Source organism: Arachis hypogaea, chromosome 4, assembly GCF_003086295.3.
Source record: "Arachis hypogaea cultivar Tifrunner chromosome 4, arahy.Tifrunner.gnm2.J5K5, whole genome shotgun sequence".
NCBI classification, from domain to species: Eukaryota; Viridiplantae; Streptophyta; class Magnoliopsida; order Fabales; family Fabaceae; genus Arachis; species Arachis hypogaea.
The window spans coordinates 65,785,362-65,804,240 of record NC_092039.1 but is presented as its reverse complement, the minus strand read 5'-3'; the positions used below and the strand labels follow the sequence as shown (position 1 = coordinate 65,804,240).

Here is an 18,879-nt window from a genome sequence, read left to right as displayed (position 1 = left end):
CACAGAGATTGTTGGTATGAAGCAAGCTATGGTCACCTTGTAAATCTCAGTCAGGCGAATTCAAATGGTTATAGATGATTTATGAATAAAGCATAAAATAAAGATAGAGATACTTATGTAATTCATTGGTGAGAATTTCAGATAAGCGTATGGAGATGCTTTGTCCCTTCCGTCTCTCTGCTTTCCTACTGTCTTCATCCAATCCTTCTTACTCCTTTCCATGGAAAGCTGCATGTTGGGCATCACCATTGTCAATGGCTACAGTCCCGTCCTCTTAGTGAAAATGTTCAACGCGCTCTGTCACAGCACGGCTATTCAGCTGTCGGTTCTCGATCATGTTGGAATAGAATCCAGTGATTCTTTTGTGTCTGTCACTAACGCCTCACAATCGCGAGTTTGAAGCTCGTCACAGTCATTCAATCCTTGAATCCTACTCAGAATACCACAGACAAGGTTTAGACCTTCCGGATTCTCTTGAATGCCGCCATCAATTCTAGCTTATACCACGAAGATTCGGGTTAAGAAATCAAAGAGATATCCACTCAATCTAAGGTAGAACGGAGGTGGTTGTCAGGCACACGTTCATAGGTGAGAATGATGATGAGTGTCACGGATCATCACATTCATCAAGTTGAGGAACAAGTGATATCTTAGAACAAGAATAAGCTGAATTGAATAGAAGAACAATAGTAATTGCATTAATACTCGAGGTACAGTAGAGCTCCACACCTTAATCTATGGTGTGTAGAAACTCCACCGTTGAAAATACATAAGAACAAGGTCTAGGCATGGCTGAGAGGCCAGCCTCCCAAAGAGGGTTCAATTATAAAAACATGATCAAAAGATGTAAATACAATAGCAAAAGGTCCTACTTATAGGGAACTAGTAGCTAGGGTTTACAGAAATGAGTAAATGACATAAAAATCCACTTCCGGGCCCACTTGGTGTGTGCTTGGGCTGAGCATTGAAGCATTTTCGTGTAGAGACTTTTCTTGGAGTTAAACGCTAGCTTTTGTGCCAGTTTGGGCATTTAACTCCCATTCTTGTGCCAGTTCCGGCGTTTAACGCCGGGCAGTTTTGAGCTGATTTGAAACGCCGGTTTGGGCCATCAAATATTGGGCAAAGTATAGACTATTATACATTGCTGCAAAGCCCAGGATGTCTACTTTCCAAAGCAGTTGAGAGCGTGCCAATTGGGCTTCTGTAGCTCTAGAAAATCCACTTCGAGTGCAGGGAGGTCAGAATCTAACAGCATCTGCAGTCCTTTTCAGCCTCTGAATTAGATTTTTGCTCAGGTCCCTCAATTTCAGCCAGAAAATACCTGAAATCACAGAAAAACACACAAACTCATAGTAAAGTCCAGAAAAGTGAATTTTAACTAAAAACTAATAAAAATATAATAAAAACTAACTAAAACATACTAAAAACATACTAAAAACAATGCCAGAAAGCATATAAATTATCCGCTCATCAATTACTCATAGGATTCCTCTTAGAGGTGTACATGAACTGGTTATTTGCAACCATTTCAATGAGTTCCTAAGCTTCTGTAGGCATTTTTTCAGGTGAATAGATCCACCTGCAGAATGGTCCAATGACATCTTAGACAATTCAGACAGACCATCATAGAATATATCCGGGATGGTCCATTCTGAAAGCATGTCAGAAGGACACTTTTTGGTCAGTTGCTTGTATCTTTCCCAAGCTTCATAGAAGGATTCACCTTCTTTCTGTCTGAAGGTTTGAACATCCACTATAAGCTTGCTCAACTTTTGAGGAGGAAAGAACTTGGCTAAGAAAGCCGTGACCAGCTTATCCCAAGAGTTTAGGCTATCTATAGGTTGAGAGTCTAACCATGTTCTAGCTCTGTCTCTTACAGCAAAAGGGAAAAGCATAAGCTTATAGACCTCGGGATCAACTCCATTGGTCTTAACAGTATCACAGATCTGCAAGGATTCAGTTAAGAACTGAAAAGGATCTTCTGATGGAAGTCCATGAAACTTGTAATTCTGTTGTATCAGAGAAACTAATTGAGGCTTTAGCTCAAAATTATTTGCTCCAATGGGAGGGATTGAGATGCTTCTTCCATGGAAGTTGGAATTTGGTGCAATAAAGTCACCAAGCATCTTCCTTACACTATTGATGGATTCATCCTCATCCTTCCCAGTGTCTAGGATTATGAAGTCAGCAGGGACATAAAGGCCTTCAACCTTCACTAACACATCTTCTACAAATCCATAAGCCTGTTTAATTGATTTGTCTGCCATCTCTAGTGAGATTCTTGTAGCTTGTACCTCAAAGATCCCTAGTTTCTCCATTACAGAGAGTGGCATGAGGTTGATACCTAACCCCAGTTCACACAGAGCCTTTTCAAAGGTCATGGTGCCTTTGGTGCAAGGTATTAAGAACTTTCTAGGATCCAGTTTCTTTTGAGGTAATGTCTGCTGAATCCAGGTATTTAGTTCATTGATGAGATATAGAGGTTCGTCCTCCCAAGTCTCATTACCAAATAACTTGGCATTCAGCTTCATGATTGCTCCTAGATACTGAGCAACTTGCTCTTCAACAATATCTTCGTCCTCTTCAGAGGAAGAATACTCATCAGAGCTCATCAATGACAATAGTAAGTTTAGTGGAATCTCTATGGTCTCTGTATGAGCCTCAAATTCGTTTGGTTCCTCAATAGGGAACTCCTTATTGGTTAGTGGACATCCATTGAGGTCTTCCTCACTGGGAATCACTAACTTTTCACTCTCTCCAGGTTCGGCCATTTTGGTTATAGTTATGGCCTTGCACTCTCTTTTGGGATTCTTTTCTGTATTGCTTGGGAGAGTACTAGGAGGAGTTTCAGTAACTCTTTTACTCAGCTGACCCACTTGTGCCTCCAAATTTCTGATGGAGGACCTTGTTTCATTCATGAAACTGAGAGTGGTCTTAGATAGATCAGAGACTATGTTTGCTAAGCCAGAGAGGCTCTGCTCAGAATTCTCTGTCTATTGCTGAGAAGAAGATGGAAAAGGCTTGCTATTGCCAAACTTATTTCTCCCACCATTATTGTTGTTGAAGCCTTGTTGAGGCTTCTGTTGATCCTTCCATGAGAAATTTGGATGATTCCTCCATGAAATATTATAGGTGTTTCCATAGGATTATCCCATGTAATTCACCTCTTCCATTGTAGGATTCTCAGGGTCATAAGCTTCTCCTTCTGAGGAGGCTTCTTTAGCACTGCCAGATGCAACTTGCAATCCAGTCAGATTCTGAGAAATCATATTGACTTGTTGAGTCAATATTTTGTTCTAAGCTAATATGGCATTCAGAGTATCAATCTCAAGAACTCATTTCTTCTTATTCATCCCATTATTCACAGGATTTCTTTCATAAGTGTACATGAACTGGTTATTTGCACCATCTCAATGAGTTCCTGGGCTTCTGCAGGGGTTTTCAGATGAAGAGATCCACTAGCAGAAAGGTCTAATGACATCTTGGACAATTCAGACAGACCATCATAGAATATACATATGATGTTCCATTCGGGAAGCATGTTAGAAGGATACCTTTTCATAGAGGGATTCACCTTCTTTCTGATTGAAGGCTTGGACGTCCAACTAAGCTTGCTCAGCTTTTTAGATGGAAAGAATTTGGTTAAGAAAGCGTTGACCAACTTGTCCCAAGAGTTCAGGCTTTCTCTAGGTTGTGAGTCCAACCATGTTCTAGCTCTGTCTCTTACAGCAAAGGGGAAAAGCATAAGTCTGTAGATCTCGGGATCAACCCCATTGGTCTTAACAGTATCACAGATCTGCAAGAATTCAGCTAAGAACTGATGAAGATCTTCTGATGGAAGTCCATAAAACTTGCAATTTTGCTGCATTAGAGAAACTAATTGAGGCTTAAGCTCAAAGTTGTTTGCTCCAATGGCAGGAATTGAGATGCTTCTTCCATAGAAGTTGGAAGTTGGTGCAGTATAGTCACCAAGCATCTTCCTTGCATCTCTGGCATTGTTGTTGGGTTCGGTTTCCATGCGTACTTCTTTTTCAAAATCTTCTGTAAGGTCCTCTCTGGAGTGTTGTGCTTTAGCTTCTCTTAGCTTCTTCTTCAGAGTCCTTTCAGGTTCAGGATTAGCTTCAACAAGAGTGTTTTTATCCCAATTTTTGCTCATATGAAAAACAAGAAAACAAAGGGAGTAGTGGAATCATCTTTGTCACAGTATAGAGATTCCTTGAGGTGTTAGAAGAAAAGAAGAATAGAGGAATGAGGTAGAGGGATAATAAGAAGAATTCGAACATAGAGGGGGAGAGAGAGGATTCGAATTATGAGTAGAAGAGAAGTGTTGGCAAATAAATAGAAAGAGATGAGAGAGACAGTATTCGAAAATTAAAATTAAAACAATTAGTTAATTAAAAAGATTTTTGAAAAAGTGGTTAGTGATTTTCGAAAATTGGAAGTGGAAAAGTGGTTAGGTGGTTTTAAAAAAGATAAGAAATAGTAATTAGTTGAAAAAGATTTGAAAATAATTTTGAAAAGATAAGAAGTTAGAAAAAGATTTTGAAATCAAAATTTTAAAAAGAATATATGATTGAAAAATATTTGATTGAAAAAGATATAATTTGAAAAGATATGATTGAAAAAGAAATTAAAAAGATTTGATTTTTAAAATTGATGACTTGACTAACAGAAAACTAAAAGATATGATTCTAGAATTTAAAGATTGATCCATTCTTAACAAGAAAGTAATAAACTTGAAATTTTTGAATCAAAACATTAATTGTTAGCAAGGATTTTTTTTTTTAAAATATAACATAACAGTAAAAAAAGATTTTTGAAAAATTAGTTTGAAAATTTTCAAAAAAAAAATGAAAGATGAATGTTTAAAATATGTTTGATGCAAAAAGTTATGAATTAAAACATGAAAATTTGAAAGAATTTGAATTGGAAAAGAAGTTACCTCCATAGTGTCATCTTGGCGTTAAACGCCCAGAATGCTATCCATTTTGGCGTTTAACGCCCATTTGGCTGCCTCTTTGGGCGTTTAACGCCTAGCCAGATACCCTGGCTGGCGTTAAACGACAGGAATCCTTCTTTACTGGGCATTTTTCTAAACACCCAGAATGCTGTCATTTATGGTGTTAAACGCTCAGAATGCTGCCCATTCTGGCGTTTAACGCCCCGAATGATAGCTTTAATGGCGTTAAACGCCCAGAATGATAGCCATTCTGGCATTTAACGCCCAAAGTGCCTCTTTACTGGCATTTTATTGCCAGTGAGCTCTTTTTCTCTGTGATTCTTCTGCTTTATATTCTTAATCTTCATTTCTCTGTATTATTTACTTGAATATATATATATATATATATATATATATATATATATATATATATATATATATATTTGACTTTTTGAATTTTTAATGAAGAGAGAGAAAAACACTAAATGACTCAAAACATAAGAATTTACGATCAAACCAATAATGCATGAAGAACACTTTGAATGTCAAGATGAACACCAAGAACACTTTGAAGATCATGATGAATATCAAGAACATATTTTTGAAAATTTTTGAGAAAAGGACGATATGCAAGACACCAAACATAGAAATTTTGAATGTTTAGACACTATGAATTCGAAAATGCATATGAAAATCAACATAAAAAACAAAACAAGAAAATCATGAGATTGAACAAAGGAAATCATCAAGAACAACTTGAAGATCATAGAAGAACACAATGCATTTTTTTTGGTATTATGATTTTATTAAAATTTTTTGTATTTTTCGAAAATAAAAATAAAAAGCTTAAACATAAAATAAAATTACCGAATCTAAGCAACAAGATGAACCTTCAGTTGTCCAAAGTCGAACAATCCCCGACAATGGCACCAAAAACTTGGTGTACGAAATTGTGATCACACTTTTCACAACTCCGCACAACTAACCATCAAGTGCACTAGGTCGTCCAAGTAATACCTTACGTGAGCAAGGGTCGATCCCACAGAGATTGACGGCTTGAAGCAAGGTATGATCATCTTGTAAATCTCAGTCAGGCGGATTCAAATGGTATTGAGGATTTGATAATTAAAAGATAAATAAAACGGAAAATAACATAGAGATACTTTTGTAATTCATTGGTGGAAATTTCAGATAAGCGTTTGGAGATGCTTTGTTGCTTCTGAACCTCTGCTTTCCTATTGTCTTCATCCAATCATGCGTCCTCTCTTCCATGGCAAGCTGTATGATCCTCTCAGTGAAAATGGTCCGGTTACGGTTTCTGAATGGCTAATAAACTTTCAGATTTCTCATCTCGGATGAAAAATACCAGGCACAGCTACCGCAGGGCTAATCATCTGTCGGTTCTTACTTGTGTCAGAATAGGATCCCTTGATCCTTTTGCACACTGTCATTGCGCCCAACAGTCGCCAATTTGAAGCTCGTCACAGTCATCCCGTCCTAGACCCTACTCGAAATACCACAGACAAGGTTTAGACTTTTGTGATCTCAGGAATGCTGCCAATTGTTTCTGGCCTATACCACGAAGGTTCTAATCTCAGATTCAGATGCTTTGTTGTCAGAAGAGACGATGCGAATCACGGATCAGAGTCCCAAGAGAATATACTCCGGTTGTCATCTAATGACTACGTTGAACATCATGTAGACCGCTTGTGGTTGTCAGGCACGTGGATCTTGGCTAAGCGAGTGGTGCGCGAAATTGTGAACAATACTTTTTCACAACTCTCATAATCCCCGGTCATGAACCCCAAAGACTTGGTAGCTCAATACCATGGCATTACACAACTTCGCACAACTAACCAGCAAGTGCACTGGGTCGTCCAAGTAATAAACCTTACGCGAGTAAGGGTCGATCCCACGGAGATTGTTAGTATTGAAGCAAGCTATGGTCATCTTGTAAATCTTAGTCAGGCAAACTCAAATAGTAATGGTGATGAACGAAAATAACACAAAGGTAAAGATAGAGATACTTATGTAATTCATTGGTAGGAACTTCAGATTAGCGCATGAAGATGCCTTCCCTTCCGTCTCTCTGCTTTCCTACTGTCTTCATCCAATCCTTCTTACTCCTTTCCATGGCAAGCTTAAGCAAGGGTTTCACCGTTGTCAGTGGCTACCTCCCATCCTCTCAGTGAAAGCGATTGCATATTGTCTGTCACAGCATAGCGGAATTCATCTGTCGGTTCTCAATCAGGCCGGAATAGAATCCAGTGATTCTTTTGCGTCTGTCACTAACGCCTCGCCTTCAGGAGTTTGAAGCACGTCACAGTCATTCAGTCATTGAATCATACTCAGAACACCACAGACAAGGTTAGACCTTCCGGATTCTCTTGAATGCCGCCATCAGTTCTTGCCTATACCACGAAGACTCTGATCTCACGGAATGGTTGGCTCGTTTGTCAGACGAGCACTCGGTTGTCAGGCGATCAACCATGCATCGTGCAATCAGGAATCCAAGAGATATTCACTAGAGCCTTGATCGCTTGTAGAACAAGAGTGGTTGTCAGTCACCTTGTTCATGGGTGAGAATGATGATGAGTGTCATGGATCATCACATTCATCAAGTTGAAGAACAAGTGATATCTTAGAACAAGAACAAGCGGAATTGAATGGAAGAACAATAGTAATTGCATTAATACTCGAGGTACAGCAGAGCTCCACACCTTAATCTATGGTGTGTAGAAACTCCACCGTTGAAAATACATAAGCATAAGGTCTAGGCATGGCCGTGAGGCCAGCCTCCCAATGATCTAAGAACTAGATGTCCAAAGATGATCAAAGGATCTAAAAACAATCCAAAGATTTAAAGACAATAGTAAAAGGTCCTATATATAGAGAACTAGTAGCCTAGGGTGTACAGAGATGAGTAAATGACATAAAAATCCACTTACGGGCCCACTTGGTGTGTGCTTGGGCTGAGCAATGAAGCATTTTCGTGCAGAGACTCTTCTTGGAGTTAAACGCCAGCTTTAGTGCCAGTTTGGGCGTTTAACTCCCATTTGGGTGCCAGTTCCAGCGTTTAACGCTGGGATTCCTGAGGGTGACTTTGAACGCCGGTTTGGGCCATCAAATCTTGGGCAAAGTATGGACTATCATATATTGCTGGAAAGCCCAGGATGTCTACTTTCCAACGCCGTTGAGAGCGCGCCAATTGGGCTTTTGTAGCTCCAGAAAATCCACTTCGAATGCAGGGAGGTCAGAATCCAACAGCATCTGCAGTCCTTTTCAGTCTCTGAATCAGATTTTTGCTCAGGTCCCTCAATTTCAGCCAGAAAATACCTGAAATCACAGAAAAACACACAAACTCATAGTAAAGTCCAGAAAAGTGAATTTTAACTAAAAACTAATAAAAATATACTAAAAACTAACTATATCATACCAAAAACATACTAAAAACAATGCCAAAAAGCATACAAATTATCCGCTCATCACAACACCAAACTTAAATTGTTGCTTGTCCTCAAGCAACTGAAAATCAAATAAGATAAAAAGAAGAGAATATGCAATGAATTCCAAAAACATCTATGAAGATCAGTATTAATTAGATGAGCGGGGCTTTTAGCTTTTTGCCTCTGAATAGTTTTGGCATCTCACTCTATCCTTTGAAATTCAGAATGATTGGCTTCTTTAGGAACTCAGAATCCAGATAGTGTTATTGATTCTCCTAGTAGAGTATGATGATTCTTGAACATAGCTACTTATTGAGTCTTGGCTGTGGCCCAAAGCACTCTGTCTTCCAGTATTACCACCGGATACATACATGCCACAGACACATAATTGGGTGAACCTTTTCAGATTGTGACTCAGCTTTGCTAAAGTCCCCAATTAGAGGTGTCCAGGGTTCTTAAGCACACTCTTATTGCCTTGGATCACAACGTTATTTTTCTTTCTTTTTTTTTCGTTTTCTTTTCTTTTTCTCTTTTTTTTTCGATTTTTTTTTTCATAGTTTTTTCTTGCTTCAAGAATCATTTTTATGATTTTTCAGATCCTCAGTAACATGTCTCCTTTTTCATCATTCTTTCAAGAGCCAACATTCATGAACCACAAATTCAAGAAACATATGCACTGTTTAAGCATACATTCAGAGAACAAAAATATTACCACCACATCAAAATAATTAAACTGTTATAAAATTCAAAATTCATGCAATTCTTTCTTTTATCAATTAAGCACATTTTTATTTAAGAAAGGTGATGGATTCATAGGACATTCATAACTTTAAGGCATAGACACTAATGATCACAAGACACAAACATGGATAAACATAAGCATAAAATTCGAAAAACAGAAGAATAAAGAACAAGGAAATCAAGGAACGGGTCCACCTTAGTGATGGCGGCTCTTCCTTGCTCTTGAAGATCCTATGGAGTGCTTGAGCTCCTCAATGTCTCTTCTTTGTCTTTGTTGCTCCTCCCTCATGATTCTTTGATCTTCTCTAATTTCATGGAGGATGATGGAGTGTTCTTGATGCTCCACCCTTAGTTGTCCCATATTGGAACTCAATTCTCCTAGGGAGGTGTTTAATTGCTCCCAATAGTCTTGTGGAGGAAAGTGCATCCCTTGAGGAATCTCAGGGATCTCATGATGAGTGGGATCTCTTGTGTGCTCCATCCTCTTCTTAGTGATGGGCTTGTCCTCATCAATGGGGATGTCTTCCTCTATGTCAACTCCAACTGAATAACAGAGGTGACAATTGAGATGAGGAAAGGCTAACCTTGCCAAGGTAGAGGACTTGTCCGCCACCTTATAGAGTTCTTGGGCTATAACCTCATGAACCTCTATTTCTTCTCCAATCATGATGCTATGGATCATGATAGCCCGGTCTATGGTAACTTCGGACCGGTTGCTAGTGGGAATGATTGAGCGTTGTATGAACTCTAACCATCCTCTAGCCACGGGCTTGAGGTCATGCCTTCTTAATTGAACCGGCTTTCCTCTTGAATCTCTCTTCCATTGGGTGCCCTCTTCACATATGACCGTGAGGACTTGGTCCAACCTTTGATCAAAGTTGACCCTTCTAGTGTAAGGATGTTCATCTCCTTGCATCATAGGCAAGTTGAACGCCACCCTCACACTTTCCGGACTAAAATCCAAGTATTTCCCCCGAACCATAGTAAGATAATTCTTTGGATTCGGGTTCACACTTTGGTCATGGTTCTTGGTGATCCATGCATTGGCATAGAACTCTTGAACCATCAAGATTCCGACTTGTTGAATGGGGTTGGTAAGAACTTCCCAACCTCTTCTTCGGATCTCATGTCGGATTTCCGGATATTCACCCTTTTTGAGTGAAAAAGGGACCTCGGGGATCACCTTCTTCAAGGCCACAACTTCATAGAAATGGTCTTGATGCACCCTTGAGAGGAATCTTTCCATCTCCCATGACTCGGAGGTGGAAGCCTTTGCCTTCCCTTTCCTCTTTCTAGAGGTTTCTCCGGCCTTGGATGCCATAAATGGTTATGGAAAAACAAAAAGCAATGCTTTTACCACACCAAACTTAAAATGTTTGCTCGTCCTCGAGCAAAAGAAGAAAGAAGAGAGTAGAAGAAGAAGAAATGGAGGAGATGGAGAGGGCTTTGTGTTCGGCCAAAAGGGAGAAAAAGTAGTGTTTAAGGTGTGTGAAAATGAAGGAGTGAAGGAGGGTTTATATAGGAGAGGGGGAGAGAGAGGTTCGGCCATTTGAGGGTGGGTTTGGGTGGGAAAGTGGTTTGAATTTGAATGGTGAGGTAGGTGGGGTTTTATGAAGGATGGATGTGAGTGGTGAAGAGAAAGATGGGATTTGATAGGTGAGGGGTTTTGGGGAAGAGGTGTTGAGGTGATTGGTGAAGAAAAGAGAGAGTGGTAGGGTAGGTGGGGATCCTGTGGGGTCCACAGATCCTGAGGTGTCAAAGAAAAGTCATCCCTGCACCAAATGGCATTCAAAATCACGTTTTGTGCCATTTCTGGCGTTAAACGCCGGGCTGGTGCCCATTTCTGGCGTTTAACGCCAGCATCTTGCCCCTTTCTGGCGTTTAACGCCAGTCTGGTGCCCCTTTCTGGCGTTAAACGCCCACCAGCTAACCTCACTGGCGTTTAAACGCCAGTGGGTGCGTCCTCCAGGGTGTGCTGTTTTTCTTCCTGTTTTTCATTCTGTTTTTGCTTTTTTTTCATGGATTTTGTGACTTTTTATGATCATCAACCTACAAAAGAGATAAAATAACAAAAGAAAATAATTAATTATAAAACATTGGGTTGCCTCCCAACAAGCGCTTCTTTAATGTCATTAGCTTGACAGAGGACTCTCATGGAGCCTCAGAAATGCTCAGAACCGTGTTGGAACCTCCCAACACCAAACTTAGAGTTTGACTGAGGGGGCTCTTTTTGGCTCTGTTTTGAGAGAAGCTCTTCATGCTTCCTCTCCATGATGACAGAGGGATATCCTTGTGCCTTAAACACCAAGGATTCTTCATTCACTTGAATGATCAACTCTCCTCTATCAACATCAATCACAGCCTTTGCTGTGGCTAGGAAGGGTCTGCCAAGGATGATGGATTCATCCATGCACTTCCCAGTCTCTAGGACTATGAAATCAGTAGGGATGTAATGGTCTTCAACCTTTACCAGAACATCCTCTACAAGTCCATAGGCTTGTTTTCTTGAGTTGTCTGCCATCTCTAGTGAGATTTTTGCAGCTTGCACCTCAAAGATCCCTAATTTCTCCATTACAGAGAGGGGCATGAGGTTTACACTTGATCCTAAGTCACACAAGGCCTTTTTGAAGGTCATGGTGCCTATGGTACAAGGTATAGAAAACTTCCCAGGATCCTGCCTCTTTTGAGGCAGTTTCTGCCTAGACAAGTCATTCAGTTCTTTGGTGAGCAAAGGGGATTCATCCTCCCAAGTCTCATTTCCAAATAACTTGTCATTCAGCTTCATGATTGCTCCAAGGTATTTGGCAACTTGCTCTTCAGTGACATACTCATCCTCTTCAAAGGAAGAATACTCATCAGAGCTCATGAATGGCAGAAGTAAGTCCAATGGAATCTCTATGGTCTCAGTTTGAGCCTCAGATTCCCATGGTTCCTCATTGGGGAACTCATTGGAGGTCAGTGGACGCCCAGTGAGGTCTTCCTCAGTGGCGTTCACTGCCTCTTCTTCCTCCCAGAATTTGGCCATGTTGATGGCCTTGCACTCTCCTTTTGGATTTTCTTCTGTATTGCTTGAGAGAGTACTAGGAGGGAGTTCAGTAATTTTCTTGCTCAGCTGACCCACTTGTCCTTCCAAATTCCTAATGGAGGACCTAGTTTCAGTCATGAAACTTTGAGTGGTTTTGATTAGATCAGAGACCATGGTTGCTAAGTCAGAGGTATTCTGCTTAGAACTCTCTGTCTGTTGCTGAGAAGATGATGGAAAAGGCTTGCTATTGCTAAACCTGTTTCTTCCACCATTATTGTTGTTGAAACCTTGTTGAGGTCTCTGTTGATCCTTCCATGAAAGATTTGGATGATTCCTCCATGAAGGATTGTAGGTGTTTCCATAGGGTTCTCCCATGTAATTCACCTCTTCTATTGAAGGGTTCTCAGGATCATAAGCTTCTTCCTCAGATGAAGCTTCCTTAGTACTGCTTGGTACATTTTGCATTCCAGACAGACTTTGAGAAATCAAATTGATTTGTTGAGTCAATATTTTGTTCTGAGCCAATATGGCATTCAGGGTGTCAATCTCAAGAACTCCTTTCTTCTGACTAGTCCCATTGTTCACAGGATTTCTTTCAGAAGTGTACATGAATTGGTTATTTGCAACCATTTCAATCAGTTCTTGAGCCTCAGTAGGCGTCTTCTTCAGATGAAGAGATCCTCCAGAAGAGCTATCCAAGGACATCTTGGACAGTTCAGAGAGACCATCATAGAAAATACCTATGATGCTCCATTCAGAAAGCATGTCAGTGGGACACTTTCTGATTAATTGTTTGTATCTTTCCCAAGCTTCATAGAGGGATTCTCCTTCCTTCTGTCTGAAGGTTTGGACTTCCACTCTAAGCTTACTCAATTTTTGAGGTGGAAAGAACTTTGCCAAGAAGGCATTGACTAGCTTTTCCCAAGAGTCCAGGCTTTCTTTAGGTTGAGAGTCCAACCATGTTCTAGCTCTGTCTCTTACAGCAAAAGGGAATAGCATAAGTCTGTAGACCTCAGGGTCAACCCCATTAGTCTTGACAGTGTCACAGATTTGCAAGAACTCAGCTAAAAACTGATAGGGATCTTCCAATGGAAGTCCATGGAACTTGCAATTCTGTTGCATTAGAGAAACTAATTGAGGCTTAAGCTCAAAGTTGTTTGCTCCAATGGCAGGGATGGAGATGCTTCTCCCATAGAAGTCGGGAGTAGGTGCAGTAAAGTCACCCAGCACCTTCCTTGCATTGTTGGCATTGTTGTTTTCGGCTGCCATGAGTTCTTCTTCCTTGAAGAATTCGTTCAGGTTCTCTAAAGAGAGTTGTGCTTTGGCTTCTCTTAGCTTTCTCTTCAAGGTCCATTCAGGTTCAGGATCAGCCTCAACAAGAATGCCTTTGTCTTTGCTCCTGCTCAAAAGAAAGAGAAGAGAACAAGAAAGTGTGGAATCCTCTATGTCACAGTATAGAGATTCCTTGAAGTGTCAGAGGAAGAGAAAGGTAGAAGACAGGAGTAGAAAATTCGAACTTATCAAAGAAGATGGAGTTTGAATTTTTGCATTAAGGAATAGTGTTAGTCCATAAACAGAAGGATGTGAGAAGGAGGGAAGGAATTTTCGAAAATTAAGTGAAAAATTTTGAAAACATTTTTGAAAAACATTACTTAATTTTTGAAAATGAAAATGGAAAAGAAATCAAGTGATTTTCGAAAAAGATTTTGAAATTAGAAGTCAAAAAGATTTGATTGAAAACTATTTTGAAAAAGATGTGGTTAAGAAGATATGATTGGTTAAGAAAAATGTGATTGAGAAGATATGATTTGAAAAACATTTTAAAAAGATTTGGTTTGAAAATTAAAAACTTGACTAACAAGAAAAGATATGATTCAAACATTAAACCTTTCTCAACAGAAAAGGTAACATACTTGAAATGTTGAATCAAATCATTAATTGATAGTAAGTATCTTTAAAAATAGAAAGAAATTGATTTTGAAAAAGATTTGATTGAAAAATTGATTTGAAAAAGATTTGATTTTGAAAAGATTTTGAAAACTTAGAAAAAAAATTGATTTGAAAACAAAATCTTCCCCTCTAGCCATCCTGGCGTTAAACGCCCAGAATGGTATCCATTCTGGCGTTTAACGCCCAAAATGCTACCCTTTTGGGCGTTAAACGCCCAACCAGGTACCCTGGCTGGCGTTTAAACACCAGTCTGTCCTTCTTCACTGGGCGTTTTGAACGCCCAGCTTTTTCTGTGCAATTCCTCTGCTGTATGTTCTGAATCTTCAATTCCCTGTATTATTGACTTGAGAAGACACAAATTAAAAATATTTTTGGATTTTTAATAATAAGAACAAATCAAAATGCAACAAGAATCAAATAACAATGCATGCAAGACACCAAACTTATCAGTTTGTATACTACTGACACTAACAAAATGAAAATGCATATGAGACACACAAAACAATCAAGTCAATTGAATTCAAAGATCAGAGCAAGTAAATCATCAAGAACATCTTGAAGATCACTAAGATACATGAATGAATGCATGCAATTGACACCAAACTTATGATGAGACACTAGACTCAAACAAGAAACATGCAATATTTTTGGTTTTTATGATTTTCTAATTTTTTTTTGTGTTTTTCGAAAATTAAGTGGAAAAAGGTATCAAAATTCTTAATGAGAATTCCAGGAATCAGTGCAATGCTAGTCTAAGACTCCGGTCCAGGAATTAGACATGGCTTCACAGCCAGCCAAGCTTTCAAAGAAAGCTTCGGTCCAAAACACTAGACATGGCCAGAGGCCAGCCAAGCCTTAGCAGATCATTGCTCCAAAAGCAAGATTGATAAAAATCAACAAGCTTTTGTGGTGATAAGTTGAAACCTCGGTCCAATGAAATTAGACATGGCTTCTCAGCCAGCCAGATTTCAACAAATCATCATGAAACTCTAGAATTCATCTTCAAGAATTTCGAAAAAAATAAATACCTAATCTAAGCAACAAGATGAACCGTCAGTTGTCCAAACTAGAATAATCCCGGGCAATAACGCCACTAACTTGGTGTTGTTGCCGGATCTTGGCACTGATGTTACCAAAAGCTTGCTCAAAACTTGAACAATCCCCGGCAACGGCGCCAAAAACTTGGTGTTGTTGCCGGATCTTGGCACTGATGTTACCAAAAGCTTGCTCAAAACTTGAACAATCTCCGGCAACGGCGCCAAAAACTTGGTGCGCGAAATTGTGAACAATACTTTTTCACAACTCTCATAATCCCCGGTCATGAACCCCAAAGACTTGGTAGCTCAATACCATGGCATTACACAACTTCGCACAACTAACCAGCAAGTGCACTGAGTCGTCCAAGTAATAAACCTTACGCGAGTAAGGGTCGATCCCACGGAGATTGTTAGTATTGAAGCAAGCTATGGTCATCTTGTAAATCTTAGTCAGGCAAACTCAAATAGTAATGGTGATGAACGAAAATAACACAAAGGTAAAGATAGAGATACTTATGTAATTCATTGGTAGGAACTTCAGATAAGCGCATGAAGATGCCTTCCCTTCCGTCTCTCTGCTTTCCTACTGTCTTCATCCAATCCTTCTTACTCCTTTCCATGGCAAGCTTAAGCAAGGGTTTCACCGTTGTCAGTGGCTACCTCCCATCCTCTCAGTGAAAGCGATTGCATATGCTCTGTCACAGCATAGCAGAATTCATCTGTCGGTTCTCAATCAGGCCGGAATAGAATCCAGTGATTCTTTTGCGTCTGTTACTAACGCCCCGCCTTCAGGAGTTTGAAGCACGTCACAGTCATTCAGTCATTGAATCTTACTCAGAACACCACAGACAAGGTTAGACCTTCCGGATTCTCTTGAATGCCGCCATCAGTTCTCGCCTATACCACGAAGACTCTGATCTCATGAAATGGTTGGCTCATATGTCAGACGAGCACTCAGTTGTCAGGCAATCAACCATGCATCGTGCAATCAGGAATCCAAGAGATATTCACTAGAGCCTTGATCGCTTGTAGAACAAGAGTGGTTGTCAGTCACCTTGTTCATGGGTGAGAATGATGATGAGTGTCACGGATCATCACATTCATCAAGTTGAAGAACAAGTGATATCTTAGAACAAGAACAAGCGGAATTGAATGGAAGAACAATAGTAATTGCATTAATACTCGAGGTACAGCAGAGCTCCACACCTTAATCTATGGTGTGTAGAAACTCCACCGTTGAAAATACATAAGCATAAGGTCTAGGCATGGCCATGAGGCCAGCCTCCCAATGATCTAAGAACTAGATGTCCAAAGATGATCAAAGGATCTAAAAACAATCCAAAGATTTAAAGACAATAGTAAAAGGTCCTATATATAGAGAACTAGTAGCCTAGGGTGTACAGAGATGAGTAAATGACATAAAAATCCACTTCCGGGCCCACTTGGTGTGTGCTTGGGCTGAGCAATGAAGCATTTTCGTGCAGAGACTCTTCTTGGAGTTAAACGCCAGCTTTAGTGCCAGTTTGGGCGTTTAACTCCCATTTGGGTGCCAGTTCCAGCGTTTAACGCTGGGATTCCTGAGGGTGACTTTGAACGCCGGTTTGGGCCATCAAATCTTGGGCAAAGTATGGACTATCATATATTGCTGGAAAGCTCAGGATGTCTACTTTCCAACGCCGTTGAGAGCGCGCCAATTGGGCTTCTGTAGCTCCAGAAAATCCACTTCGAATGCAGGGAGGTCAGAATCCAACAACATCTGCAGTCCTTTTCAGTCTCTGAATCAGATTTTTGCTCAGGTCCCTCAATTTCAGCCAGAAAATACCTGAAATCACAGAAAAACACACAAACTCATAGTAAAGTCCAGAAAAGTGAATTTTAACTAAAAACTAATAAAAATATACTAAAAACTAACTATATCATACCAAAAACATACTAAAAACAATGCCAAAAAGCATACAAATTATCCGCTCATCAGCGAGTAATGAAGATAGTGGGTGATTGTCACGGGTCACCCCCTTCATTCTGACTTAACTGAATTAAGTACGAGAGTATATCTTGGAGAAGAAGTAGGTGTGAATTAAAAGAGAAACAATAATACTTGCATTAGTTCATGAAGAACAATAGAGCTCCTCACCTTAATCTATGAGGTGTAGAAACTCCACTGTAGAAAATACATAAGAGAATAAGGTCTAGGCATGGCCGAATGGCCAGCCTTCCAAATGTGCAAAATGATCTCAAGTGATCAAAAAGCTATTCCAAAAGACCCCAGATACAATAGTTAAAAGTTCTATTTATACTAGACTAGTAACATAGGTTTATAGAAAATGAGTAGATAATGCAGAAATCCACTTCCGAGGACCACTTGGTGTGTGTTTGGGCTGAGCATTGAAGCTTTCATGTGTATAGGCCATCCATGGAGTTAAACACCATCTTGGATGCCAGTTTGGGTGTTTACCTCCAGTTCTGGTGCCAGTTCCAGCGTTTTACGATAGAAAAGGGTCTCTGATTGGCATTTGGACGCCAGTTTGGGCCATTAAATCTCAGGCAAAGTATGGACTATTAATCATTTCTAGAAAGCCCAAGATGTCTACTTTCCAACGCAATTGATAGCGCACTAATTGGGTTTCTGTAGCTTCACAAAATCTATTTTGAGTGCAGGAGGATCAGAATCCAATAGCATCTGCAGTCCTTTCTCAGCCTCTGAATCAAATTTTTGCTCAGGTCCCTCAATGTCGGCCAGAAAATACTTGAAATCACAAAAAAACACACAAACTCATAGTAAAGTCCAGAAATGTGATTTTTTCAAAAAAACTAATAAAAATATACTAAAACGTAACTAAAACATACTAAAAACTACCTAAAAACAATGCCAAAAAGTGTATAAATTATCCGCTCATCAATATCCAAGTGACATCTGTCCCCTCTAAATAAAGTACAAGAAAAGGCAGAGAAATACATCAACATGGAAGAGAATTCTCGGCTAAGAGAACCCCCCTCCAAGTCCAACTTGCCATATTCAGCTCGGAGTAGAGACTAAAAACCCAAACAGAAGGAAGTGCCAGACTCGGAGAAACCTCAAAAGTACCACAACTACACTCCCCTTAGGGTCTCCCTAGTAGACATCTACAGAGAAATATGCCATACAGGGAAAATTCCACCACCCCGCCCAATCAAACACAAAAAAGGCAGAAGTCAGACCATGTACTGTGAATACCACAAACTCTATGGACACTCCACCAATGAATGCTACGACCTAAAGAACGTTAAAGAAAAACTGGCCAGAGAAGGCCGACTCAAAAGGTACCTAGTAGATATGTTAGATGACCCGAGGAAGCAAAGAAGGGAAGAAGAGGAGGGACAACCACAATGCCCTGCTCACACCTCAGAACGTCACATCTATATGATCAACAGAGGATTTGCAGGGGGCGGAGTGACAAAATCCTTATGAAGGAGACACCTCAAGGAGGTGTATCAGGTCGGGGAAAGTAGCCGGTCAACCGACCTGGCCACCATCTATTTTACATAGGAGGATGCGCAGGGCCTGTTACTCATACATGACGATCCTGTAGTGATAACCATAATCCTGGCCAATGCAAACCTCCATAGCACCTTGATAGATCAAGGAAGCTCAGCCGACATCCTGTTAAAGTCCACCTTTGACAAGTGTTTTAAGAAAATTGTCGATAAAGAATTTCTCAATGAAATCTCGTTGCAAGTATAGTGTTAAACCAACAAACAATC

The 18,879-nt window shown here is 40.0% G+C and overlaps 1 non-coding gene across 1 annotated transcript; it reads left to right on the top strand.

Annotated features, from left to right (window-relative positions):
* Positions 1-1,655: 1,655 nt before the first annotated feature.
* On the top strand, positions 1,656-1,763 carry LOC112798787 (small nucleolar RNA R71). Its single transcript, XR_003200384.1, has one exon. It is a non-coding gene; the product is annotated as a small nucleolar RNA R71 (small nucleolar RNA).
* Positions 1,764-18,879: the final 17,116 nt, after the last annotated feature.